Below are 27,899 nucleotides of genomic sequence, written 5' to 3' on the forward strand. Positions count from 1 at the left end.
GCAGCCTCTGCAGTTGGCAGCAACAGGAGCAGCAGGCAGGGTCACTCAGGGCACTTGTGCCTGGCACAGGTGTTGCTGTCTGGCGGCACGCAGCTCCCACCAGTGCTACACATCTCAGCAAGGAGGGCAGCCCACTAGGCTGCTTCTATCGCTGGGGCTCCCTGCTGTGCACATGCAACTCCCATATTCGCGCACCACTGGAGGGAAGCTCCACACACTGGCGCCAGTTGCCTTCACTGCTCCCTGCCACTTAGGTCCCAGGACTCCACCAGAAGTGGAGGGGGAGCCCTGGCCCCTGCTTCCCCACGGAGTCCCGGGACCTGTGCAGGAGGGAGCAGCAAAGGCAGCCGGCTCCAGCACGCGGAGCTTCCCTCCAGTGGCACATGAGTGCAGGAGTTGTATGTGCATAGTGGGGAGCCCCAGCGATAGATGCAGCCCAGCTGGTCTGTGCTCCTCGCCATGATGCGCAGCATTGGCTGGAGCCATGTGCTGCCTGGCACCATCGCCTGCACTGGGCACAAGTGCCAAGAGCACCCCTACCTGCTGCTGCTGCCACCACTTGCGGGGGCTGCATGCCATGGGTGGGGGGCCCCCACACCCCCTCCACCCTCCCTCATAGCCACACTATGCCCACCCGAGCTCCATGCTGCCGCTGCCCCCCTGAGCATGGTCTCCACGCTGCTGCCAGTCCCAGCCCCATGCTCCACACTCCTGCCCAGCTTCAGTTCCCCTGCCTTTGCCCTCACCTCCTGCCACTTCCCTACCTGCTGCCAGGGAAGCTGAGCAGGTCCCCCAGCGACTGTAACACTGGCAGCAGCATTCTTGCCCAGAAGCTGAATGCTGGCTGGTGGGTCCATCTGCCCACAAGGGTGGGAGTGAGGTGCAATAGGGTATGTTGGCGATGGAGGTGTATATGTGGGCGCCTCGCTCTTACTCTCATGGGTGGAAAGGCTAGACAGGGTATAATTAGTAAGTGGGTGCTGCGGGCTGGATGAAAGTGCCTAGCGGGCTAGATGTGGCCCCTGGGCCATATTTTGCCTGCCCCTGCACTAGGTAGCATTTTGCTGGGGTTTTTTTCCTGAGAAAGTCACAGCATGACTTAGCTTGGCACTGTTTCTTCTAGGTGGGAATGTAGCCAGAAGTTAACCCCTGAACCAGATGTATAGCTGCATTCATGTAGCACTGTACTCTGGCTAATCAGCGTTGCCTTTCCAGCAGCACGTAATGGTGGCTACGCTAATCAGCTCTTTTGGGAAAGCATTACTAATCAGCTCTTTGCCTATGCTGTGAACTGTGTGAACTTGGGAGCTGCTAAGTAGGCTGTCTGTGACATCACATCATGACAGCTACATGAATCAGAACTAGAATGCTATAAAGCAGGGGTTCCCAACTTTTTTTTCCTGTGGATGAGCATGGGACCAGGATGGGGTGCATGGAGATGGCTGCCTGCCTCCTGGGGCTACCCCACCACCCAGCTTTAATCCTGCATGCCCTGAAAGCTGCTTGCCCAGGCGGACAGACCGGGGGGGTGGTGGGGGAGGTGTCTGAGCGAAGGGCTTGTGCCATGACCCAGCAGCCAAACCTTTGTGGGCCAGTAGCCCATGTCCCAGGTGGTTGGGAACCTCTGGTATAAATGACTGGTAGTTCTAGAGGTCTGTGAAGTAACCAGGACTGTGTTCCAGATCTTGCTTCCTGAACACTGGTCACTTGACCTATTATTTTGGTAGTTACGGCAATGTTGTCATCAGACTGATTTTTCTTTATGGCTTCAATGATGTCTTGCATGAGAGCTGCTTTGTTTGCTGCTTCATCGTGCCTCTTTATTAACCTGTTCTTTTTAAAGCGTATTTTGGTAAATTCAGTGCTTCAGTCCATGCATTAGGTTGTAACAAATTCTAAATGTATTTCATTAGTTTGAGATGCACAAATATACAACTCTTGCTAATTTTACAAATAACATATAGGGATGCTTGGACTGAATCAGTCCAGGCTCTGTTGTTAATTAAAGGATGTTGACTGACTGGAGTTTGTCATATCTAGTAAACTTAATGGTCTTCTTTTTTTTTTTATTTTTCAAACTGAATGCAATAAATAGGCCCCTTTGCTAGCCAGGTGGGATGGTTAAATACAGCCATTGGCAAATGACTAATGCCAATGACTAAAATCTTTATCATGTGTACAGGTGAACCAAAATGAGATAGTATAGTTATTTTAATATATTTCCAGGGTGGATAAAAATCAATGATTTTTTTTTAATTAAAAAAAATGGATTTTTTTTATTTAATAGTATTAATAGTATTTTTTTGTTAAGATGCTTTTTAAAAAAAACCCTATATAAATATAGTTTTAATTTAAGATATGTTAAAGCTCAAAGAGATCATCCTGGAATAAGGATTGTAGCTTTTAAATATATACTATTTGAAACCATATATTCATGTAACCTTTTTAGAAAAGTTTTATAAATAGGTCACAACAGGCCATGGGCTATATTAGGGGTGTAATCTTATGGGGTTCCCAGAGGCTCCTCTATAAGGTAGTAAAGATTAAAGAAAACCACTCTACCCAATGGGACTCAGTGCTCAGTCTAGAACAGTGGTTCCCAAACTCTGACAGATTGCACACCACCAATTTAAAATGGTACAACCTTAAATACCACCAGCAAATTTTTGTCATATAAAGTAATTATAATAAATCTGTTAATGCGTACCACTGACAGGTTGTCTGTGTACCACCGGTGGTATCCGTACCACAGATTGGAACCGCTGGTCTAGAAGATCCCATTAGGGATCTCCGTGACGCTTGGTTTCAGTTCTCAAATTGTGGATTTGCATCTCGAGAGATTAACATCCTTGTTAACAGCAGTTTATGGAGATGAGAGATAACAGACCTGATTACCTACCAATCAGCCGTTGTCTCTCTGCAAGTTTGTGTACAGAGGCATGGTTTGCCTCTCTAAAAGTGCTAAGTTTCAAGAAGTTAAATGAGTAAAGAATATCAAACAACAAGAATGCACTTTTTGTAGAAAACCATGATTAAATCAAGACTTCCTGACCAGTGATTTAAATCATGACTAAAATCATGATTTAAATCAAATTCACCCTGTGCATTTCTAAAACAATGACTTTGCTACTGTGCTGTGCTGTTTATATCTTCACTGAGTAAGTGTGAGAGGTAATCAGGTCTGCTGTGAGAATTATCAGGTTTGCAGATTGTGGAAGTTTCTATTAGAAAATTAATGTTCCAGATTCTAGGTGCAATTCATTTTCTTTATTAGTTACCTATTCATCAGTGCTTAAAGTGAAAAAGGAAAAATAGTGGCACTCATGCCTTAGAACTGTTGCAAGCTGTTTAGCAGAGAGCAAGGACTGAATGTTATGGTAATATTGGAGCAAATGCTTAGAACATAATTCATTCAAGAGCCAAATTACATTTCATCCTTTGCAGACTTTTATTTATTGCATTGCTTTTGTCTCATGTGAGGCATGATATTTTATTTTTCCCCTAGCTCTGGGAAAAATGCTGGTATTCCACTGTTATTTGGGCAGGAGCATTTAGTGGGCTGTTGTTCACTCAAAGCACTGCCATGGATGTTAAATCAGGCAGATCTATAATACGGTCACTTACTGAATTAGTGTTTTCCTACTGCCTAATATTTGTAATAGTTATGACATGCTTGAGGCTTTAAAACTTTACATTTAGATTTTTTAATAAAGAAAAATGAGATGGCAAAGTTTTATTTCCATTTATTTCTATAGTATCATTCTGTAGACAGTAGTAGAAATAATTTTAATTTTGTCTGAAAGCCAACATTCTGGTAGCCTAGATGTAGCCAAGTCCCATCTTATGTGTGACACATTTCCCTCACCCCGCTGCTGGAAACAGTGGAACCATTTTCGCCTTTTACTGTGCCCAGGGTCTGGCCTTTCTGCATCCACAGACGTCCTTAACCAGTCATAACCTTGTGTCTATTGTGTGTGTATGTGTGTGTGTATATATATATGTTCCCTGAATTAACTATATTCCCAATGTTTTTACTGTGTGATGCTGCTCTGAAAAATGGCACCAATTTATTTAACAGATCAGCTCCCATATATATTTTTCTTCCTTGTAGTGATAGGAGTAGATTTTACTCCTGTCAGTGTCAGCCCTGTAAAACTAGCAGATTCTAGAAAACCTAGATTCTTTTTTACTTTAATCCTGGCTTATAAATCATGGTCAGTATTGTTAAATAAATTGCACAGGTGAGGCTGCTGATGGATCCTTTGTCTTCAATTATGTTCTCCCTTTACTTGTGTAACAACATGGATAGCAATTGGCTTATGCAGGTGTAACTGAGGGCACAATTTAATGACAGTAGGTTTTCACACATGTAATTGAGGGCACACTTGGAATGCAAAATCTTTTGTTAGTGATGCCCCAGAGCACATCTGGTTTCTCAGGTTGTCTTCATTGGAGACTTAGTCTGAGTTCTTTTAATCCCCACTACCCTGTACACTTGCAGACATCTCGCCAAGATGAGATGAACAGACTCAGTTAGGAAAATGGGGAGATTGAAGCCCAGATTCTTCTTTTACTCAAGCCAGTAGTTCTCTAATCCCACTTTGCAGCGAGAATGCAGGTTAGAGTGCGTGAGTACTGATAGTACCTGCTTCCTGTGACCAGAGAGAGGGACAAGATCTCTCTCAATTCACAGAGAAAGAATCATCAAATGTCATAGATCACAGTGACACTAAAGGAATCCTTGTGAGACACACAAGGTAGCACTATAAGGATACAATAACTTGGTCTTTCACATGGTCCAGGGTAATTTGGGTGCTAAGGTTCAGGTACCTATCACTGGGCTAGCTGTTTAGGAAAAACAGATCCTAAGATAAGGCCTTGAACATGCAAACTGCTACACTCCAACTCAGTTCAACTACATATAGGCACACGTGTCACTCTGTGTAGCATTTTTTTTTTATTTCATGGAATGGATAATTATGCTTCCTGTGCTGGCAATTTAAAAATAAATCACTATTTATTTGTAAACTGACCAAATTGTAACATGTGTAATATCTTGATTTTATTGATGTGAAGTAGGTCAGGATTCAGTTTTAGAAAAAAAGAGGAGATAAATTGGTCAAAAGCTGCATTTTAAGTTGTTTACAGGTGCAAGGAAAGGCCAAATTAAAATGGAATTTAAGATGGAATTAGTCACAGAGTTCCTGCTTGAACTGCCATTGAGTCAAGTACAGAACAGTTGGAATATGAAAATAAAGCCATTGTTGTTTGCAGCAAATGATGCCTTAGCATTCTGTTTCTATACATTCTTTTTAAAGCATTTCCTTAGCTCTGAGTTTTTTTGGTCTTCAGATGTTTTAACTGGGATTTTCATGAAATGTCAAAGGGAGTTGGGTACCTACCTCCCAGGGTATTTTAAGAATCTCAAAATTCTATTTTAGAATGTTCTGGTTTTATCTGTTTCCCATTTTAACTTAATTATGTTGGTCCATATTTACCACCTTAACCTCAACCTAACAGAGGGTTTTGTTCTCTGTTTTACTTTTGAACTCTTACATTATTACTTCTTATAGTGGAATGCACTGAATCTTCATTTATGTTAACTGCAGAATAGATATCTGAAATGCATGACCAGGCAGGGCCTAGCTGGTAAGTGTGGGGGCCCCTTCCCTCAGCACCAGCTGCAGCTTAGGGGTCTCCTAGCACTGACCAGCACTATCATGATCCAGCCACTGTGTGGGCCCCACTGAGTCACCCTGCCCACCTCTTGCATACACGCACCTGTCCCCCCTGACTCTGCAGCTCCCAAGAGCCCTGATGACAGGGTGGGACAGCATGGAGACCCACATCCAGGCTCCATACCCTGCATACAGAGGCCAGATCTGGCTTGGAGCAGCCCCTGTGTGGTGCCCCCTAGGCTCCACCGGCCCATGCCACACAGCCACATGTCACCTCCCCACTGCCAATGGTAGCTGCCTGGGGATGCCATGCACAAGCCGTGCCTTGGCAGCGGCCACAGCAGCAGGGCATGAGGCTCCCAGACTTGGGTGGCCATCCCAGCTTGCCCCGTGTAGGTGCCTGAGTCCTGGCCTTGGCCCCCTCCTCCAGCTTGCCCTACCTTGGCCAATCCACACCCCAAGCAGGAGGAGCAGTGCTCAGCCCAGCCTGTCCCTAAGCTACCTGTCACTGCTCAGGAGGAGCTGCTCAGCATGTGTGGGTGGGGTGATGCCAATCCAAGACTTATGCTTCAATTTTCACTCACCGGCTGGGATTCCAGGAGGGCCTCTGAAACCTGGGACTGTCCCAGCCAATCTGGAACAGATGGTCACCCTAAGAGTTAGGTGCCTTAAATACTGATTTTAAAGAAAAGTCAAAATAAAGGAAAAGGAAAAGGAAAACCTCTGAATCTTCCAAAGAGTGTATCTGGGTATATATTAACAACTCCATATGTATTTATGAGTGTATATAGATGATAAACTTTATAGGAGTGTTCTGATTTCTTAGTGAAAAGATATAAAAAAAGAAATATTTTTTTATATGACCTATATAGTTTTCTGTAATAAACTCATTCCAATTAATCTCAACCTTTTTCTAATAAAACATGGCATAAGCTGTCAAACATTTTTATAATATTTCATAATTTACCCTCAAAAAGTGTAATTCTTCCCAATAACATTTTATCACATAAGACTATATGTTTAGTAACAGGGGGGAATAGGTTGTTCCTAAAAGAGAAGGGTTTTGTTTTTTTTGGGGAGGGGGGAGGGTTCATATAAACACGTGTGGTAGATATGACATGAGCATAAAAAATACATTTTGGATTTTACCCATATGGACATAGAAGCTAGATAAACTTAAGCTAATGACTTAATAAAACTTAATTCAAAATCTCCATTCCTACATCCATTAACTTCAACAGGAGCCTGACTGGACGCTAGCTCCTTATCTTGTCCTTTATAGGGATCTTAATTCTTCACTGTCTTGAATTTTGTTTAGGATTTACAGCAAAATAAAGTGGCTATAAAGTTCCTTCATCAGCTACAGGAACTTGGTTTTACAGTAATAGAGCAGCATTGTTGTAAATTAGTATTTTAAATCAGAGTGTTGAGCTTCCGCCCCTAGCACACGCACAAGGGCGCTGATATATATTAAGATGTCTGTTGGCATTAATGACCACATTTGTATAACTATACCTGAGAGAGAAAATACACCTGTTGAAGCTGGTTGTATGTGCAAGATATTGGAAAAGAAGGGACTAATCCAGTTCCTTTTCTTCCTACTAAGGTTAAGTTGCTCAGGCTGTGACCCTAAGGATCCTGTAATAAAGGAAGATAAAAGTGAATGAAACTGTTAAATGGAATTGAGTGCACTTTTTGAATTTGCAGTGGTACTTTGTGTGAGGTGTGATATACATAAACTCCATATCCACTGAGGAAAAAGAAAATAAATACATTTTCTCTGAACAGTTTAATCGTATGCTGTCACCAGGCTCGCTAATACTTTGTATAACGTACCTTTATTTGAGTATTTTTTTGCAATTTTCTCCTTTCTCTATAACAAGATGTATTTTGAATATAATATTTCAGTTCTGGTGCATCAACAATGACTAAAATGATAGATGACATGTCATTTCCATCCTTACTTTTTATAAGGTGGGGGAAAAATCATAAGAGGAATTTATGTCAGTCTCTTAAGGGTCCAAGCTGAAGTAATAAATATTGTATGCCAAGATACTGCACTCATCCAGTAGTTCTTAACTTTTCCTATGCTAGGAGCCCCCTTCCATAGATCTGGGACACAGCTGGACCCTGCTTTTCTTTTTAACTATATGGAAAGGCCAGAATAGGGATGATCTCTGGATGTCTCCTTGTAAGCCTTAGAGATTACAGTCTCCAGGCAAAGGACCTATGCTTTAAGCTACAAGACTGTGTCAGACCACCACACCTATAATTCTCCTATGTGTTACACCTTTTAACTTCAACTAAGAAAAAGACCAAAGTAAACATTTTCATCTATATACTTTGAAGTTTTATGCAGTTGTGGAAGACATGCTGTGGCAATGTGGGGCTCCCTGCCTAGCCACAGTGCTAGGTTCCCCACTTGTCTTTGGGCACACCACCCACCTGACTCACCTGCTACACCTTGTTCTTAATTAATTAAGATGTTAATTAAGGCAGGAGGCTGCCCATTTGTGCCCCAATGCCAGGGGGTGGTATCTGCGGCTTCATACCTCCCCTACACCGCAGCCCATGCCTCACAGATGGCATCTACTGATGTTAATCTCACCAGCCCCAGACTGGGCCCCAGAATCCTCCAGTTGAGACCCCTCTAAAATCCTTCCATTCTGGCGGCATACCCCGCCTTCACTGGGCTACCTGGCTCCCTGAAACTATTTCCCCTCCTGGGAGTGGTCCCCCCCGCCCGGGACCTTTGGCCATACAGGCCCTGGCCTCACCTCTAAGGACAGTTAGAAACTCCAGGACCTCCTAGCTCTGGGCGTCCCTCGTGGTGGGCCTCTGGCCCTCTTGACCAGTCTGGTCCTGGCCCCAGCATTGACCGGCAGTCGAAGGTATTCTATTATCAGGTCTCTGAGCCTCTAGCCCTACTGTCTCTCTGGCGTCTGCCCTCTGGACCCTACTAGTGGGTGACCCACCCGGTTGTGGGAGCTGGGGTTAAGGCACCCCTACCCGCCTTTCACCAGGGTGGTAACTGGCCTGGCATTTCCTGGGGGCTCCCGCACCGCTGAGAGGCACCCCACGCCACGCACTCCCGGCAGGGTGCAGTTTCAGGTCATGCCCAGGACCAGGAACCTCCTTGCCATCCCCTTACAGCTCCCCCTTACCTCCGGGCGTTCACAGCAGCCCTACGGCCAGGCGATGTTGCTGCCTGGCCTTCAGCAGCCAAACTTCCCTGCTTATATAGGCAGCCCTTGTGTGTAGCCACAATCAGGCACCTGCTGCCTGCCTGGCTTAGGTCCTAAAGTGGCAGGCACTAACAGTGCCTTGCCACACACCTTCCCCCTTAAAATGGTACCTGGGGGAGGTTTCCCCTACTGCTCCTCCAAAGCAGGCTCCCCTTGGAGCTTGCAAGAGCCCTCAAGTGGCGCACACTGCCAGAGGTGCTCTGCCACACACCTCCCCACTTAGAATGAGATCGGGGGGGGCTTCACTTGGCTGCCTTCCCTGCTGGGCTCTGCCCCAGCCTACTGCAGCCCTGCCACGTGACAAGCACCCCAAAGGTGCTCCGCCACACATGCTGAGGCATATTTATGAAGGATCATTGCAGGCTTGTCTCTTCCCCCAAAAATCGTGGTAGGGAAGTTTTGTAACTTATGTATTGGAGAGAGAGTAGACTTACTGCATGAACTTAGCAAATCATTCATAAGCATTGCATGTGACTCGGCTCATATCAAGTGAACTTACTCACATAGTCATTTTTATATTATAATTTGGTTGAAATACATTTAAAGACTGTTGTTGGGGTTTTTTTAACTGTATTGCAGGCATTTCTCTACACAGTTGCTCAGCTTTGTATGTTGCTAGTCCTTTGAGCATCTAAAAATATAAATGTATATTTCAGATTTATGCAACCATCTAATAAACCTGAGGCCAGGGTGCTGGCTGCATACTCAGATTTGGTTGACAGCACCTCAGTATTGGCAGGCTGACAGCATGGCGCCACACCCACTGTTTTTCAAGGTGTGGAGTCTGGAGCTGATTAGCCGGGCCAGGAGTGCTGGGTTACGGTGAAACTGTGCTCCCTGCAGCCTGGAAGGTTGACTGCCTTATCCCACACAGCTTACAGGGAGCTGCAGAGCAAAGGCACATGATGGCTCATCCTGGCTACAGGAACCCTTAACTAGGGAGAGATTTTTCTGAACCTGGGGTCCCAGTGCCTCTGGGCCTTTTAAAAACCATGTTTTTTAGCTCAGCTGCACACTCTGTTTTCTGACATCCCCAGTGCATGGGGACCTTGCAATCAGGGAACCTTTCCTAGATCGCGGGGCCCTGGCATGCTGGAACCCTAAAAAACCTTATGTGCAGCTGGGCTGTACAGAGTTTTCTCACATCCCAGGGCATGGGCCTCTGGAGGCTGTTTGGAGAATCTGGTGCAGTCCTAGGGCTGAGACTGACCATCAGCTGATTGTCAGGACCACACTTGTTCACCAAGCACCTGGCTTTCAACATGCTAATATAGAGGGGAGCCTGGGATCATAATCATGCAATGGCATGATTAGGATCTGACCCATGATCCCAAAACTGCATGCCCTGTTATGCGTGTGTGGCATGGCAGGAGGTGCAATGGGGAGAGATCCCATTGTGTCATTAAATGAATGTGTGCCTGTAGCCTTAGTGTCTCAGTTACTGGGTGATCTGCACATCTGACCCGTCTGGAAATCTCCCAGTACACCTTTATCAGACTGTAACTCCTACTTGAGCTGTCCAGACCACTCTCAGGGTGGAATTGCACAATGCATGATTCATAGATTGTTAGGGGCTGGACGGGACCTCGCAGATCATTGGGTCTAGCCCCACTGCTCTAGGCAGGAAGACAGCTGGGGTTAGGTGACCCCACCGAGGTGATTGTCCAGTCTCCTCTTGGAAGCCTTCAGGATAGGTGACTGCACCACTTCTGAAGGGAGTTTATTCCACAGTCTGGACACCCTGACTGTGAAGGAGGTTTTTCTGGTATTAAACCTGAAGTGGCCTTCCAGAAGTTTGTATCCACTGGTTCTGGTCTTCCCCAGGGGTGCCCTAGTGAATAGTTGTTGCACTCCTCTGATATAGTGGTAAGCCGCTATCAAGTCCCCTCTCAACCTTGTCTTCTTTAGGCTAAAGAGGCCCAGGTCCCTCAGCCTTTCCTTGTATGGCTTGCCTTGCAAGTCCCTGATCATATGGGTGGCCCTTCTCTGGACCCTCTCAAGCTTTTCCATGTCCTTATTGAAGTGCAGTGCTCAGAACTGGACTCAGTACTCTAAATGCAGTCTCACCAGTGCTGAGTACAGCAGGAGTATCACTTCCTTAGTTTTACACAAGATTCATCAGTTGATGCATGCCAGCGTGGTATTTGCCCCGCTGACCACCCCCTCGCACTGACGGCTCATATACATGTGAGGGTTAATCATTACCCCTTGGTCCCTTTTATCTGTGTTGCAAATCCAGCTGTCACCACCGAGCCTGTATGTATGTTGAGGGTTGTTTGTTCTCCCACTTTCAAACCATGCTAGGAATTGCAGCCTCCCAGTGTCAGCTGTGATCATTCCAGCAGGCCTGACTTGTTCCTAGACCCTGCATTTCTCTTCCTGTTAGGAAAATAATGACCAGGGGTCCTGGTTTTCAGTTTCCCATGGAAAAATTGGGAAAAACTGCAAATTTCCCCCTTTACCCAAGAAAAACACGGATTTTTCATTTTAACAGAGAAACACGTAGATTTTGTTCTTTTGCAAAGAGCTCTGTGCAGGCTGGCAGAGTTCCAGCTTGCTGGGGGGAATGGGAGAAGGGCATTCAGGTAGGGGTGCCATGTGCATGTATCCAGGGGTCAAAAAAACCATGGGAAAAAATCAACATAGCACACGCTTGGGCAGTGCACCCTTGCAGCGGGGCATGTGTTTGCAGTGCCACATACTGCATGACCGCGCTCGTTTGGACGCACCCAATGGGGCTATTGGATGTAGTGATGTCCTATATGCTCTTCTGTAGTGTTTATCTCTATGCTGCCTTCCCTCGGTTGCTATCAGCTCCCTGGTGGGTCTCAGTGTAGCAGCTTGTTTCTAGCAAAGGGGAACAAAACATTATAGTGCTGCAATTTGATAACTCCATTTTTTTGCAAAACAGTGTTTGCAACTAACTAGAGATGGAAGAAACAAGATCTTTGAAGCAACTTAGCCCATTGTTTTTAAAAGTGCACATAATATTATCTGGGAAGCCATTGCTTGCTTGCCTATTTTAACCAGGATATCTGTTGCACTTGAGCATTATAGCATCTAATAATCATTCCATTGCCCCAGTAGTGCCTGCTTTCAGTAACTAGGCTACATATCCATATTCTTTAACTTGTTACTCATGTCTTTTACAGCATCTATAGCCATTGCATCCCTGTTACAGCTGACATCATCCATCTTTTGGATTTTGAGCTGACAGGTTGAAAGTTTTCCTCTGAAGACCTAGAATAGCCTCCTTGTGGGACTTTAGATAAGATAGTGTTGCAACTTTATGAAAACATGTGAAGTGTTGGGTTTGGCTGGTTGGTTGGTTGTTTTTTTTAATGGTTAAAAGTATTGCATGTTTTGCAGACTGGTTCCAAAAATAAGAAGCAATTTCTGTATGCTCTTTGGGACATCGAGAGGCCTACTGCTGAGAGCAAACTGTTTGCGTCATCTCCAATCAAAGCAATTAGTAACCACTAAAGTAAAACATTCAGAACAAAAGCTTAAACACTTAAAACTGGAGCATAATGTGACAAAATCCCATGAAATTTATAAAATGTTAATGGAAACTAGGCAGGAATTTAATGAGGCAGTCATCCAATTTGAGTTGAACTAGTGGCTAACAAAAACTCCAAGTAAATAATTGGAAAAGAAAAGTTGAAAAGAGATTGGCCTAGCAATTTGGAAAAGAAGGGAGAGAAACAGTCATACTTTTGTAAGTGATGCTATTGGAATAGGGAAAGAGCCTTTTTTTTTTTTTAGTTCATTTTGGGACTCCTTGCGTCTTGGAAGACAAGAATACGTAGCCCACAGCCTGAAAAAAACCAGACCTAACGCTCTCTGGAAACCTGGGTTCTGTTGTCAGCTCTACCATTTTTTGGGCAAGACAATCGCTCTCTGTCTCAGATTCCCAACTGTAAAATAGGGATAATGCATCCTTATTCTGTTCTTACTTTGATTATAAGCTCTTTGGTGCAGTGATTGTTCCCTATTATGTATTTGTACAGAGGCTAACATAATAGGACTCCATTTTTAGTTAGGATTGTGAGAAGTTATGATCTAAATAATAATGTAGGTACCACTAAAGATCTGAGTGTTGGCATAATCTAATTCTTTAGTTGAATCAGTTCCTGAGTTGAGCACATTTTTGGGGGTTAGTCTTCCATTCCATGTCCTTTATAAACAAACAAAAAGGTTAAATTTGAAGTCCTTGGCTTCCTCTGAATCATTAAAAACATTTTCATTTAATGCAAAAGAATGTGAAATATAATTGAAAAGAGATCATGTCAAATCCTTTTACCTGTAGCTTCCTCTTTAAGGGACCATGTTTGTGACCTTCTGACGTAGCATAAGCCAGATCCAAAAAAGCAAAGAAATCTTTTAAAAATAAAATTTTAGGGATGGCAGTTTTATCAGCAACGCCTTTTACCATTTAGCTGTTATCATCAAGGATATGATTTGTAGTTAACACAGAGTACCAGCAGTAAGATGAACTGTTTCTAGCTGTAGCAGGGCACTGGGATGTGCCTGATTCTTTAAGGGAGCAAGCAGCCTGAGAGGCTGCTTGCAGGGGGCAAAGGGAAACTAATGAGAGACTCACTTGACCGGAAGAGGGCTCATGCTTGAGCTATGTAAGTCCAGGGCCTGCACCAGTCAGTTAGTCTTGTCCTGGTAGCTATGGAGTGAGGAGCCCCTGACAACAGAGCACCAGGACTCCTGAACTGGCAGTGGCTCTGAATGAGAAAAATCTGCAATGAAGGGAACAAGGGAAGGTACCTGGGACAGAAAAGAGCTTGGTTATATGGGCAGGTGGCCCTGCTTAATGTTAAGCCTAGAGAAGGCTTGAGGACCTGCCAGAGAGCACGTGTTCATTATTAAGTTGCTCTAGTAATTTAGCCTGGAGCCCTGCAAGGGCAGGCAAGGCTGACTTAAAGGGCCAGCAACCCAGCAGGGGCTGAGTGGGGCTCAGTCACGGGTGCAAGGGCCTAGAGAGTAGGAACCCAGGAATCCACGAGCCCCAGGGCTGGGAATGTGATCAGAGGGTTCAGGGACATGCAGGGCTGAGAGAGAGTGAGACCCAAGAAGGTCCAAAGACAGGGGAAGCACCTGAGTGTGGGACCTGAAGGTTCAAGAGCCAGGGACTGACAGACAGTCAGACCAGAGGATCCATGCATCCAGGGAGAGGGCCGGATGAGGGTCCATGAGTCTGAGAGGGGCTGTGAGCTGGACTTGAGGTCCAGGAGCCTAGAGAGATGGACTGAAAGTTAGACCAGGGGTCTGGGAGCTCTGAAAGGACTCAACATGGGACCACAGGGGCCAAGGGTGTGAACTGAACACTGTAGTGATAACACGTGAGAGGCTTGGGTCATGGTGTAGGAGAGGAACAGAGCCATGCAATTTGCCCTTAAGTCTACAGGTGCCCTACAGGGACATAGTCAGGCCAAGAGCACCTATCAGGCCTGAGGGCTGGATTGAAATTAATGGGGTCCAGGAGAGACCCGGTGGGAAATAGTTAGAATCAAGGATCACTCTAAGGCCTGTGGGCAGCTTCCCTTAATCAGCCTCTTAATAAGAACAAGGCATGCCAGGTGAGCAATCTAGGGAGAGCAATATTAGAGTCCAAGCCAGGCAGAAGCTGCAAGGCCACTGGGGGCATCACAGCCGCCCTGTGGACATGAGCCTGTCACAGTAGCTATGGATAAAACTAACTGAAAATGTATCCAATACGGTTTAGAAATTTGCAAAGGGAGTGAAGAAGAATGGAGCTATTCATTTATAATATTTAATATTTGCTAGAAATTGTCTACTGTCTTAACTGTCCCAGCTCCATCGGGACATTCCAGTACTTTTAATTACTACACAAGTTTTTAAGCAATGTCTTATGGCTACATTCTTTAATGAGGCTTCCATTAAGGGCTTCCGGACTCTATAGTTCCAAACCCTTTGATATGTATCAGGCGGTTATTATGTAACCCCAATATAGCCCACTTACTATCTGAAATAAAGGCTATTCAAGACCATCTTCTGCTCCAGTTCCTAATGTCTTCTGGGTTTTTTTAATTATTATTATTATTTTGCACTTGCCAATGCCAGACTGGCTTCCTCAATGGCAGTATCAAGTTTGCTTTTAGATATTAAAATTACCTTGGTGAATAGCTTTGTCCAGGTGCTGTTGTCATATGGGTAGCTTTTTACAAGTAAAATCTGTTATAATAACAATACAAACATTCAGGTACAACTAGTATGTTCTTTCCCACTTGCTGCAATTGCTTTCAGGTATCTGAGTTTGAGTTCCTTTTATCATTATTTATTTTTAGAGGTGCACCGATACATTGGTCTGATATTGGATTGGTACCGATACAAAGAAAATTGGCTGCATCGGAAATTGGCCCAGTGGGGCCAATAATTTGGTTGATAAATGCTCGTGCATGCACGCAGCCGCAGCACAGCATGCAGGCAACATAGAGAGCTGCCTCCACCTGGTAGGTCCATTGTGGTGGAAGGGGAGGGATGAAGTGTAGAGCAGGGCAGATCAGCCCCCCCCCCAGTGAGGGAGAGGGTGCAGGCACTGCCCAGCCAGGGTGGGGCAGGATGCTCATGGCGGGGCAGGGGGTGGCTCCTATTGTTGCTTGCACCCCAGGAGGGCATGGGGGGGTATGTGCCCCCCGGATCCATGCGGGCAGGGGGAAGGCTGCAGTTGCAGGCTGGGCTTTTCTTGCTGGGGGCTGGGCTTGGGGCATGAGTGAGGGAGGGGGTTGCAGCCACCCCAAACTTCACCATAACTCCCAGTGCTACCACCGCCTGCCCACCTGGCACAGCTCTGGCTCTTTCTAGCCCATGAGGGGAGGCAGGGGTTGAGCCAGGAAGAGCCAGGAGTGTGCAGGGCAGGCAGGTGGTAGCAGTGCTGGGAGGGAGTTAGGGAAAAATTTGGGGTGGTTGCAACCCCCTCCATAGCCCCCTCCCCAAGCTCAGCCCCTGGCAAGATGAACCTGGCACAGCCCTGGCTCCAGCCTGCAGGTGCAGCCCACCCGCCGGCCCCGCACAGACCCAGGTGCACGGGCTTCCCCCACACCCCATGCCCTCCCGGGGTGCAAGTAGCAGTGGGAGCCCCCTCCCCCCGAGTGCCCCGCTCTGGTTGTGCAACGCCTGCCCCTGCCCTCTCCCCCACCTGCCACACCCCTTCCCTCGCCCCTGTCCTTCCACCACAACAGATTTACCAGAGGGAGGCGGCTCTCCACGCTGTATCAGAAATCAAATCAGTATCAATCAATATGCCTCCTTAAAAATCGGATATCGGTATCAGCCCCAAAAATCTCTATTGGTGCACCCCTAAATATTTTTTTCCTAAATGAAGTTTAAATATTGCCTGGCACAATAGAATCTTGTTCTTAAAATGGTAGCAAAGATCAGAGCTTGAAAAATTTAAAATAGCACCTTATAAGATAACATGATGAAGGTGAAAAATGATAGATGAGGAATGATCCTGCTCCCACTGGAATCAGTAGCAAAACTTCAGTGTTGCAAAATTCAGGTTTAAATTAATAGTGTTCTGTCAGTGTATTCTATAATAAATTACTTTGACCTTTACTTTGAATTGCATCTGTTCTATTATCTAAACTTTGAAATAAAAACTTATCTTGTGACGATTGCATCAGTTTGCCCAGAGGGGGATCAAGGTGAGGAGGGGGAAGCTGCAGTTGCACCCCACCTTTCATTTCTGTTCTGCCCGAAGTTTAAAACCAACTGCCTGGGAGCAGAGTTTCTATTCAAGCAGCAATAAGGGAATCAATCGGCTTCATGGCTCATTATAACTTACCACGGTTCCCAAACTCTGACATGTTGCGCACCACCAATTTAAAATGGTAGAACCTTAAGTACCATCAGCAAATTTTTGTTATATAAAGTAATTATAATAAATCTGTTAATGTGTACCACTGACAGGTTGCCCGTATACCACTGGTGTTACTTGTACCACAGATTGGGAACCTTCTAAATCTGTCATTCAGCAGTTGTTAACGCCCCTTTCTCCTCTTTAACAGTTTTGATGTTCCACTAATCAAGCTATTCTTTATTCTGCAATTCTGATATCTGTTAGTTGCTCCTGATTATCTAGCTGTCATTTCAAACTTTGCAAAAAAATTTTAACTCTAGCTAAAAACAATTGAACATTGACTGAGGTGTGGAAATAACTTTTAGTGAGGTACTGCCAACATGCTCAAAAAGGCTAGATGTTGTTTTATGAATCTGAAACAGGTATACATTTTACTCTAATGGCTACAGGACTCATGAAACAACATCTTTTTGATTTATTTTCCCTAGTTGATTGTGTTTTTCATATACAATATATGTTATAGCAAATGCACATTCCAACAAAAATTGTATTGGTTTTTGCTTTGATCTTAACCTGAATCATATAGCTTAGAGCTTAACCTGAATTATAGCCTTAGCATATGAATAAATCCTCTAGTTTCTTTTCAACTTGAGAAAAATATGTTGTGTTTATATAATGTGTCATACCATCTGCACCCTCATTTTCAAAATCCTGGATCCACCTGTGAGTATCAGCCCTGTTTCCTAGTTCTTTCCCTTCGTTAGCCGCCTTCCCCACATTATACTGTCTTGTCCTTTCCACCCAACGGCCCCATGTTCCAAATTACCTTTTATTCTCATGATGTAGGAAAGGGAGGAAAAATAGAGTTGCTTCTATTTTCAATAGAATAAATAGTTATTTAAACTTGGGGAACATCATGATTTCAAATATTTTGATATACTAATTACTACACCTTTTAGAGTTTGATTTGTTTCTAACTGGAATTTTTTTGTACTCTTGTAATAAGCCATTCTAAATAGCGTTCTCCCGGTAACATTGTCATAAGTTTACACTGAGCCCTTAATAATGCCTTACATTAGGGGTGGCAACCTGTGGCACAAGAGCTACAAATGGCATAGACAGCCTTTGCGTGTGGCATGCAGCAGATAAGAGAGGGGACAGGTAACACAGCAGCAGATAGGGCAGGAAACAGAAGCTGAAAGCAGAGCAGGTGATCAGACAGGGAGCCCAGGACAAGAAACAAAGTGGAGGAGGAAATGTGGCAAGGAGCAGAAAGCAGATTGGGCAGAGGAATTAGATATGGGTCATATTTTGCCCACCCCTGGTATAAATATCTGCCTGCATGAACATCATGGGAGAGCTATATGATCTATCTAAAATTGACCAAATCCTAAGGTCCCCTCCTGCCACAGGCAAACTTTCTAGGAAAGAAAATATTATTGCCTCAGTTATTCTTTGTGTCTGTATATGTGACATTTGTGAAAACAAACAGAAAAACATAATGGTGCTTAGGGCAATTGGATGTCTGATTTTTTTTGTTCTTTTTATATCCCATGCATCATTACCAGTGCTTTGTGGGTTAGGCTTTTTGATCAGTGACTCAACTTTGTCAGAGACAAGGCACCCCTCATTAGACTGAATACACCCCTCAGAAAATGCCAGTTTTTAGTTTTCACTCTATTTTTTCTGTAGTCAAAAAAAAAAAAAAATAGAGCAATTCTTCTGTTGCAAAGAACTCAGCAAGCCTATAACGGGTCAGAATGTTTTTACAACTGCGGATTCCTATTTGAAATGGCTGGGTTTGTGTTGTGAATCTGATATTCACCTAACCGTGGTAACATAGCATGGCACCCTGAAAGGATCTCAAGGCATCCCAGAATATTGTGGCACCCTGACTGAGAATCACTGACTAAGGCCCGGATCAGACAAGCTTATATAAGTGCTTCTCCAGGGCTAACTACAGACATTTGCAGACGATGGGAAGAGGTAAAATCAATTCAGAATGGCTGCCTTATCTCAGATAAGTCAGAATGGGGATGGCTAGCAGGGGGTTGAGGGTCCAGCAGGCTGGAAGGGATCAGGGATCCACCAGGGGATGGGGGCAGGCTCAACCCATGAGTGAGGTGGGGGGGCAGGCACAACCCATGGGTAGGGTGGGGGTCCCTCCCCAGCAAACCTTCACCCTATCCCTCCTGCCCCTCCCCGGTCTGGGACTTACTTGCTTGGCTCTGACAGCAGCAAATGCTGATAAAAGCAGTTGCACCCCAAGCAGCTTGTGGGTTAGGGGTTGAGGGGGCTGGCTGGTTGGGGGGCAAAAATTTGACCAGTTATGGGAGGAGGAGAGAGTGAAAAGAGTAGCCCCAGGGCTGGGGCCATCAGCTGGGTTTCCCAGCCCCAGGGCTGCACAAGGTTCTGTAATTTTTAGACCAGTTTGTGCATGGGACTTCTGTACAGTTACAGGTTGAGACTGATTGCTGGTCACTGAGACAAAGTCTGTAAATGTAAGTTTGGCACCAGGGGGAGCTACATTTTAAACTGGGCAGATGTCTCCCCAGATGTCTGTACTTAGCCCAGAAGGTCTTATCCCATCCACTTCAATGTGACTGTTAAATTACTTAATATTTAATGTGTAAAACTTTTTGCAGAATCAAAGCTTTAACTTTGTAGTGTGCTTGACTCAGTTGCATAAATATAACGTTATTTTTAATTCAGTTTCCAAAATCCCCATCATAAGAAATGCATGTTATACATTAAATCTTTTTTTAATAACTGCTGGAGGTTTTTAATGACACTCCTGCTCTGTAAATGAGAAAAAAGAACTGGCTTAGAACATGTACGTTGTTTCTGAGTTCAATTTCATACCTCTTCCTGGGTTTCTGAATATATACTGTAGCCATAAACCAACATTTGAATTTTGCTAACACAATCAAGCTGATATTTAAGAAACAGTTTTAAAAGTAGCCCTTGTATACAAAGATGTTACAGAAATGGCAAAATGGTTGCCCACTCTGTATGTACACGACAGTGGAGAAACTACACAACAGCAGGGAACACTGGCAGCGTTGTTGAACACACCCACAGCTATATGGAGAAGTGATGTGGTCCACTAAAGGACCATAGCGCACAACATGGGTTTTATTTCAAAATTGCTATTGGGTTCTGAAACACCCTTGTACAATATTATATTCTGTCTTCCTATTTTTTTCTTATGCAGCCCCCCTGTGTCCTAATAAAGTTCCTGTTTAGCTTTTAAAAATCTTCACTTCAGACTTTACTAGAAACGGAACATTTCCTTGCATCCTTTTTCCTTTGATATTTTTTCCTCCTCTATATTGTTCCTCATTTGCTTCCTCTCTTCGAACAATACCAATCTCTCTAGAGATCATGTTATTTGTCATCCTGTTGTTTTGGCCAATACTTTTGTCTTTGCTACACAGCTGCTTATCTTTTTAACTTTACTCACTTAAAAAAATTAGCAATCCTTCTGTGAAGTCATGGTGGGGGGTAGGGGAGAAAGTGGATGTCACTATACAGAGGGCACTGAGGTTGAGGTCTACCAGGAAACAGGAAGCACAACTTTTTATTTTTTCCTGACATTGCAGGGATGCTTCAGATATACAGTCTGATCCTGAAACCATTTAATTCAAGCAAATAACACTATTTTTGTGAGAAATCCCAGTGAAGCTGGGGCAGGGGGAGGAGGGCTGCTCATGTGCATGAGGATATATTGCGCTGAGTCCTGGGTTTCAGTAAATGTTGATTTTTACCTCCTCAAAATGTACGTCAATAAAATAAGCCTATGTTCTGTTAGTACCCTGAGCAACTGATGTAATTTAGTGGGTTAATCATACTTAAAAGTTCAGCCAACCACTAAATACAATCTTTAAGCCAATTATGTTATTGGGATGGTTTTGCCAATTTGTTTTTAAATGTTAAATATATCATAATGTAATTTATGAAGATATGCCTTCAAGTGTCACCATGAACACTTACTGGGACATTTGCTTCAGACAGCATATGGCATCACCTATGAATTATGCACAGCCAACATACGGAGAATGGAGATAGCCTAAGGAAATGATTAGACCTGTTATCATAACAACAGTTATACATTATTTTCACATGACTGGAAAAATGCAATTTTACTGTAGACTGGGGCTGCAATTGTTGCTTCTAGGTACAATACATAAGTACATATGAATATTTAATGGTTTCTAGGTACTATAGTATTTTAATACCTTGTTAGTTTTATTAAAGCTTTTCAGTGAACTAAGGTTGTATTTCTCTTCAGTTTAAACACAGTATTTAAAAAGAAAACTAAGATTTATTTGAAATAGCAGTGGCATAAAAATAGATGTCAGTTAATATTAATTTTGTTAATGTTTTATTTTAAAACATAAGTTATGCTGTAACAAAAATCACACTCCAGATGGGCACAGGTCTGAAACACTAGTTTCTATTTTTCTTGATTTACAAAGTAATAAATATTATTAGAAGTTGTTTTTGCCTTGAGTAGAAACAGCTTATTAATTATTCCTGCATTCCACAAATAGGAGCAGTCTGTCTTTCAGTGAAAACTGCAGCCCTAAACCCTGAGAATTCCTTAGCATTTTGCTGAAGTTGAGGTAGACTTCTCTGGGAATATATGTCACAAAGTGCACAAATGCTCTAAATTGAGAATGGGAGGCAAGTTTCATTATTTGTTTGCCTTCCATAGATCTTTTTTCCCAGAGGAAAAAGATAACACTACAATCACAATCATACAATTGTCTCTGAGCACCTGGCACCTATAAAGTTTGGACTAGTACAAAGGGATCAGGTTTGAGTGATTTTGCTGTCTTCATAACATCAATTGGTAACATCAGTTACCAAAAGGGAAAAAACCATGGTAACTTAGATTTAAATTTTTTAAAAATCTAAACTTTGTAATGGTGAAAAGCCTCTTAGAGAACTTCATTTGAGTGATTTAATTAAAATAAAACTGCAAGGGATGGAGGAAGAAAGGAAAACTAAGAAGGCAAGAGAATGCGAGTGTTCCCCCTTCCTGAGGTTTATTTCCAGGCCAGCCCTGTAGCAGTTGCCTGACCTAACAGAAACTTAAGCACCCGACAGTAATGGTGCAAACTCTTAATCTGAAGCATTTTCCTTAGCACTTTCTACTAAGTAGTGTTTAAAAAAAACTGCTGCAATCTGCTAACTGCCAGATCCAAGAACTTCACTGCATATGAACAGGTGAAGGCACCACTGAAACTGCTGTTTTGGGGGTGGAATGTTTCAGTCAGTCGATAAACTGCATAATAGTGTTGGGAAGGGAGTATGACTGAGGACACATTTGGGAGAAACCCCTGATCTTGAAAAAGAGTGATAGACTGTTTGGAGAAAAGTGTCATAGTTATACATCAGCATTACATACTTATGAAAATCCAAATTAACATCCTTGCTGAAAAAGTTGCAGAGTTAACCTGTCCTTTCTCCCTTTCAACTAGATTGGAGCAAGCAAAATGGTGGATCCAGCTGGTGGTTGGGTTCTATTTCCCAGCAGCCCCTGCCCATGTGGCTGGGGCTGGTTTCCACAGAAACCCTGACCCTGCGCTATCACAGCATGGCTGCTGCTGGGGTCTCCATGAAAACTGGCCCTAGCCATGCGGGCAGGGGCTGCTGGGAAATGGAGTCCACTGCTGGGCGGATCTGGCCCGTGGGCCAAACTTTGCCCACCCCTGAAATAGACTTTAGTATTGCCCTGGCTTGCTCTGCACAGGCATCAATTAAAGCATATGATGTATAGAGAATTAAATCCTTGCATCTCAAGATGATAGTATGCAAACCTCACTTTGGGGACAGATTTTGATCTTGGTTACACAACTGTAGCTGGAGCAACTCTGAAGTTTTTAGAGATCATCTGGCTTTGTGTTGCTGTAATAGAATTTGGGCAAGGCTCCAATCCAATCTTAAAGAAGCCCAATGTCTCAGAAGTTTCTCTCATGTCCATCCACAGCCCCGTCTGTAAGCATTAAAGCACTCAAATTATTTTGCAAGAAGACCAGAAGATGCAGCTGCCCAGTGTTCTGGGCAGGTTCCACGTCCATCTGGTTGATTTCCAAAATTACTCTACAAGCGCATCCACTTGTACATTCTCACTGTGGCCCCATGTACTGCACTGTGGATGCTCATGTGCTGCAAAAAGACTCCAAGTTCACATGGCTGCCACTGTAGTATATAAAGCATGTACATGCTCTGTCTGCCCTTGAGGGCTTAAAGCATGATTTATGCTTCCTGCTCCTTAGTTCCTCTTGACCAGCCACCTTGGCTTGAGATGTGACTTCTGCAGTCTCTCTAGAACAGTGATAGTTAACCAGTGTGCCACGGCATCCCAGGGTACTGCCAGACCCTTTGAAGGGTGGTATGAGGAGATAAGCACAGTGCAAGTAGGTGAGCACTGGACAATATAAATTAGTTTTTGAAATTAGGTGCCACTGAGCAACAAGGAGCTGCACAGGGCCAGGCACCTGGAAGCTGTGCCCACATTGCTACCACTTTTCCTTGCTGCCTACCCCCCACCCTCACTCTGTGGTTGCAAGGAAGGCGCAGCTTCCAGCTGGTGGGGAACCCAGCCAGGGTTGGGCAGGTTCCTGCTGCACCTGCACTACAGCTGGGAGGTGGAGGTAGGGGAAGAGAAGCAGATGCAGTGGGAACATAGCTTCTAGCTGCCCATTGTTGGTTCAGTTCCCCACCAGCTGGAAGATGTTCTTGCGCAGCAGCTTCAGGGTGGCAGGGGTGGGGAGAAATGGCAGTGGCATGAGTGCAGTTTCCAGCTGCAGCATAGCTCCCCTCTAGCTGGAAGCTGTGCTCAGGACTTTGTGAAGAAACAAGGATCTGGGAGAAGTGGCAGCAACGTGGACACAGATACAGGCACAGGCAAACCCTTCCCAGCTGCTAATGTGATACTGAAGTGACCCATTCTACACTGGACTGGAGCTGAATTGTTCCAGCCCATGGCTTACGAAGGTTGCCAGACTATGGTCTAGACTGCTCTTGGCCTGCAGTCATTTAAAAAAGATTTTTGTTTTTGTTTTAATTTTATTCCTTGTATACCTAGCTTTTGGAAATATTCTTTTTTTCCCTTTTAATAATTTTTGCTACCTTTTATTGTTTTGGTGTCTGTCCTTACTGAGGCCTAAGGCTTCCGTAGTCCACAATGCACGGTGCTTCTAGCCATCCAAGGCTCCATTTTCTTCCTTGCATCGACCAAGATATGCTCTCGCTCTCTTGGTTTGCTTGTTTTTAATTTTTTTGGCTCTTCTCCAGCCTCCAGGACTAAAGCTGTTTCCATCTTGTGACAGACTATGCTTTCTTCTGAGAGAGATGCTAAGTTCCTCTTTGTATAAGGAAGACCTATATTCCCAGCGAGTTCTCCACCTGTAAATCTTTCACATTCTGGATTAGAAATGACAGATTCCAGGTATACATTTTAAATAGGTCTATGGGTTTAGACTGATGCTAAAACTCTGTAGGGGACAGATCTTCCAGAGGTACCACTTTCTTGTTGAGACCATCTTCCTACTCTGCACCTGCAATGTTCTCTGAGTGCAGATCCAACCCTTCCTAACATTCCCCCAGAAGACCTTCTTAACCATCTCCTCCTTCCTCTGATTTTAAGATTCATAGTCCTATGAAGCTCAGCAACATCTTAGTGCTAGGATCCCAACATTAATTCTCATTTCTGTTGAAAATGTCCCAGTGATGCTCAGGAAATAGATACCTAAGGCATCCTCAGCCTTGCCTCCACCAGGCAATGTACCTCTTGGGTCTTCAGCTTACATGAGCAAACACCTGCATCTTCCTGCAATGAGTGAGAAATTAAAGCCTCTGTTCTTTAAGTACTCAGAGATTTCCCTGTTTACTTTAGACAATAACAAAGCTTTGACTCTTTGTTCTGCGGTGTTGGGGGACCTCAGCCCTAGCTCAGTTAATTCATCCTATGGTCAGGAAAACGCTTAGATCTCCCCCTTGCCTATATCTCTGATTTCATGGGTGCTGCATAAGGTGCCAGGCAGGACTCTCCTGTCTGTCTGATTATGCTGGCTCAAGTCATCCTTCTTGTTCCAAGAGTTCCTTCAGATGTCAGCTAAGAGGCCGCCTTGCTGCTCCCACACCTGCACACTCTGCATAGGAGGGCAATACCTAGGTCTACATATGCTGCATCTCACAGCCTGGATGCTGGTTGGCTATCAGTAGTTATACATTCTTATACATAGCGGGCAAGACTCTACTAGCCAGACCTATCTAGCTTATCTGTGACTGGGGTTTTTTTTTCATATTCTCCATCTCAGTAAAAAACGGTGGGTGAGATCCAAGTGCTGATAAGCTAAAATATTGCATACCTAGACAAGGTCTCCTTGTAGCTTTGCACTAAGATTCAGATCTCGGAACTCAATCTCAGCCAACAAATTCACTTGACACTTTTTTTTTCTTAAAGCATCACTCTCCCCAAGTGGTGGCATCACTGTGTACATGAAAAGAACCTTGTCTTGTCTTTTTCTTTTTTCTTTTTTCCACTTGCATAGAGCTACACATTTCAGAAAATCCCTGCTGCTCATTTCCTTGGCTGATCCAAAGGCAAAATGATGTTGTCTCAGAAACCATTAAACTGGGTATCAAACTGTTTGTGTTTGAGACTGCCAACAGGAACCTACCTTGGCATGTCAGACATTCCACAAATGTCATTGGCTTCCCTAAGAAATGTCTCTATACCTGGCATCTTTTTAAGATGGCCACTTTAAGAAGCATATGCACATACTAAGACAAATGACATTGTAGAGCTTTCAGAATAGACCTGGCATTAGTTATCCATGTAGGACTTGGAGACCTGCCTAAAGATGGACAGAACACTGCTTTTGAGTCTTGCACAATGGATGTGCACTTAGACAAGCATTCTAAGGGAGAAGAGGAAATTACTTTCTGATCATTGGAGATCTTTGGACTGTGTAACTTACGTGCACATTCTACATTCTGTCTACCATCACCTCTTCCTTCAAGTCCTTGACAGTCTGTGATTCTGTGGTTTAGAGGAAACTGAGCAGGAAATAGCATGGTCTACACTTTGAACTCCCTTCACTAGGGGTTAAGGAGAGGCCACATGCTTCTGTATAATATAGGTACTGTTAGGGTTAATGTGTCAAGCTAAGGTGCTTGAGCCACATGTACACCCACCAGAATGAAATGTGCATGTGGACAAGACATCTCAAAGAACTGGTAAAGAACTGCTTTCCTGTCCCACAGAAAGCTGAGGTTTTGAAGCTTTAGTTTTGTTCCAATTAAGGAAAAGGTTAGAATCTTTCAGAAAACAAAAATCCTGAAAATGTTAAGGCTCTAAAAAGTCAAAACAATAACAGTGAACAACTTCTATATTGAAATATTTGAGGATCTCCCACAAAAATGCTGACAACATCAAAAAGTTTTCTATATAATTTCAGTTGTTGGATTAGAATTTTCTATCAGAAAACTGTTCCCTTATAATATTCAGCCATCTCTAGTTCCTTATCGCACAGAGTTCCAGTGTAGAGGGATCTGGAAAATGACTGTCCTTTAAAGATTTAGTTGCTTTGAAAAACAGCTATCTAAAATGGCACTTCCGTACTTATCTCATCCCTGTTTGCATTCTGTCATGTCAGCTCATTTTCATGACACAAAAGCTTTTACTCCTTGTTTTACAAACAACCAAAATAGCTATGCATGTGTGACCTGTGGATTCACTTCCAAATCTGCATTACTAACAGATTTACTTACCAAGTTGTTATAGCTGATTATATTTATTTTTTTTAAAAACTCAAGGCATTGCAGGTCACTGAGGGGCTAGTTGACAAGTGACGAGATTGCAAAATGTAATGTAGTGTAATTTGGTCCAAAGAAGTTTTATATGTAAATGGGAATGATTGAGTTAAATGCTGCTTCCTTCTCAGAACCCATAGCTAGCCATTAGGAAAGTATCTTTACTTGTAAACTGAACATATTTGGTATGGAAATCTCTAACCCCACAATGCCAGTTTCAAAAGCTCTTTCCAACTTAGAACCGTGATAAGAATCCTACTCCCTTGATCAGAGCTACACATGTCAGCAATCAGCAAGGGATAGGGCCCCAGCCATGGCTCTAGTACAGGGGCAGGCAATTATTTCGGGCGGAAGGCTGCTTACCCAGTTTTGGCAAGCTGTCAAGGATTGCATGGGTAACCCCACCCCTTGACAGGTGCCCCACCCCCTGGTCATCATCTTGGGACCAACGTCCCGATGTCTTTGATCCCAAGACATTGCGACATTGATCCAATGTCCCAGGGGCAGCACCAGTGGGGCCCAAAGCGGGGCACAGGCTGCACCAGCAGGGAGAGTGGGGAGCTGGCCCAGCTCCATAGAGCCCCTACCAGCTGGGACCCTGCGCTCCTGCCACCCTGCTCTGGGCCCCGCTGGTACTGGCCCTGGGACACCAGTGCAGGCCCCATGCTCCCACTGGCTCCCCACCCACTCACTCCCAGTGCCCCCCAGCCCTGCAGTACAGGCGGGGGGCAGTGCACAGCCCCACCCCCCTGCTCGCCAGCAGGGAAGAAGCTGGTGCTAAACATGGGGAAAAGTGACCCCTGGCCCCTTCCCCCCCCCATGGCCGACGCTACCTGCTGCAATCACTCACAGCCCATGCGGGGCTGTCCTGAGCTGGCACAGGCAGCCCCACACGGGATGCAAGCGGCTACAGCATGGTGCACTGGCCATAGGGTGAGTGAGGGGCCGCTTTTCCCCATGCTCAGCACCAGCTTGTAACCCGCCCCTCCTGCGAGCCTGGACTCTGCGCTGGCTCCGCGCTTGCCTGTTGGGGCTGCACGTGGTGGCAGCAGCTGTGGCCTGCCTGTGTGCCACGCCAGGCAGTGTTTGCTGCTGCTGCCCACCCGAAGCGCGCACTGGGCAGCCCAGAGGTGGAGGTGGCAAACACTGCCCGGCGCGGCAAGCAGGGGGCCGCAGCTGCTGTTGCCACGCGCAGCCCCGACAAGCGAGCCCGGAACCGCATGGGGCCCAGGCTGGCAGTGGGGCTAGGTTACAAAGTGGTGCTGAGCACAGGGGGGCTGAAAAGCAGCCTCTCGCCTGCCCTGTGGCCGGGGG

This window comes from Alligator sinensis, unplaced genomic scaffold (genome assembly GCF_000455745.1).
Source record: "Alligator sinensis unplaced genomic scaffold, ASM45574v1 scaffold713_1, whole genome shotgun sequence".
Classification (NCBI taxonomy): Eukaryota; Metazoa; Chordata; order Crocodylia; family Alligatoridae; genus Alligator; species Alligator sinensis.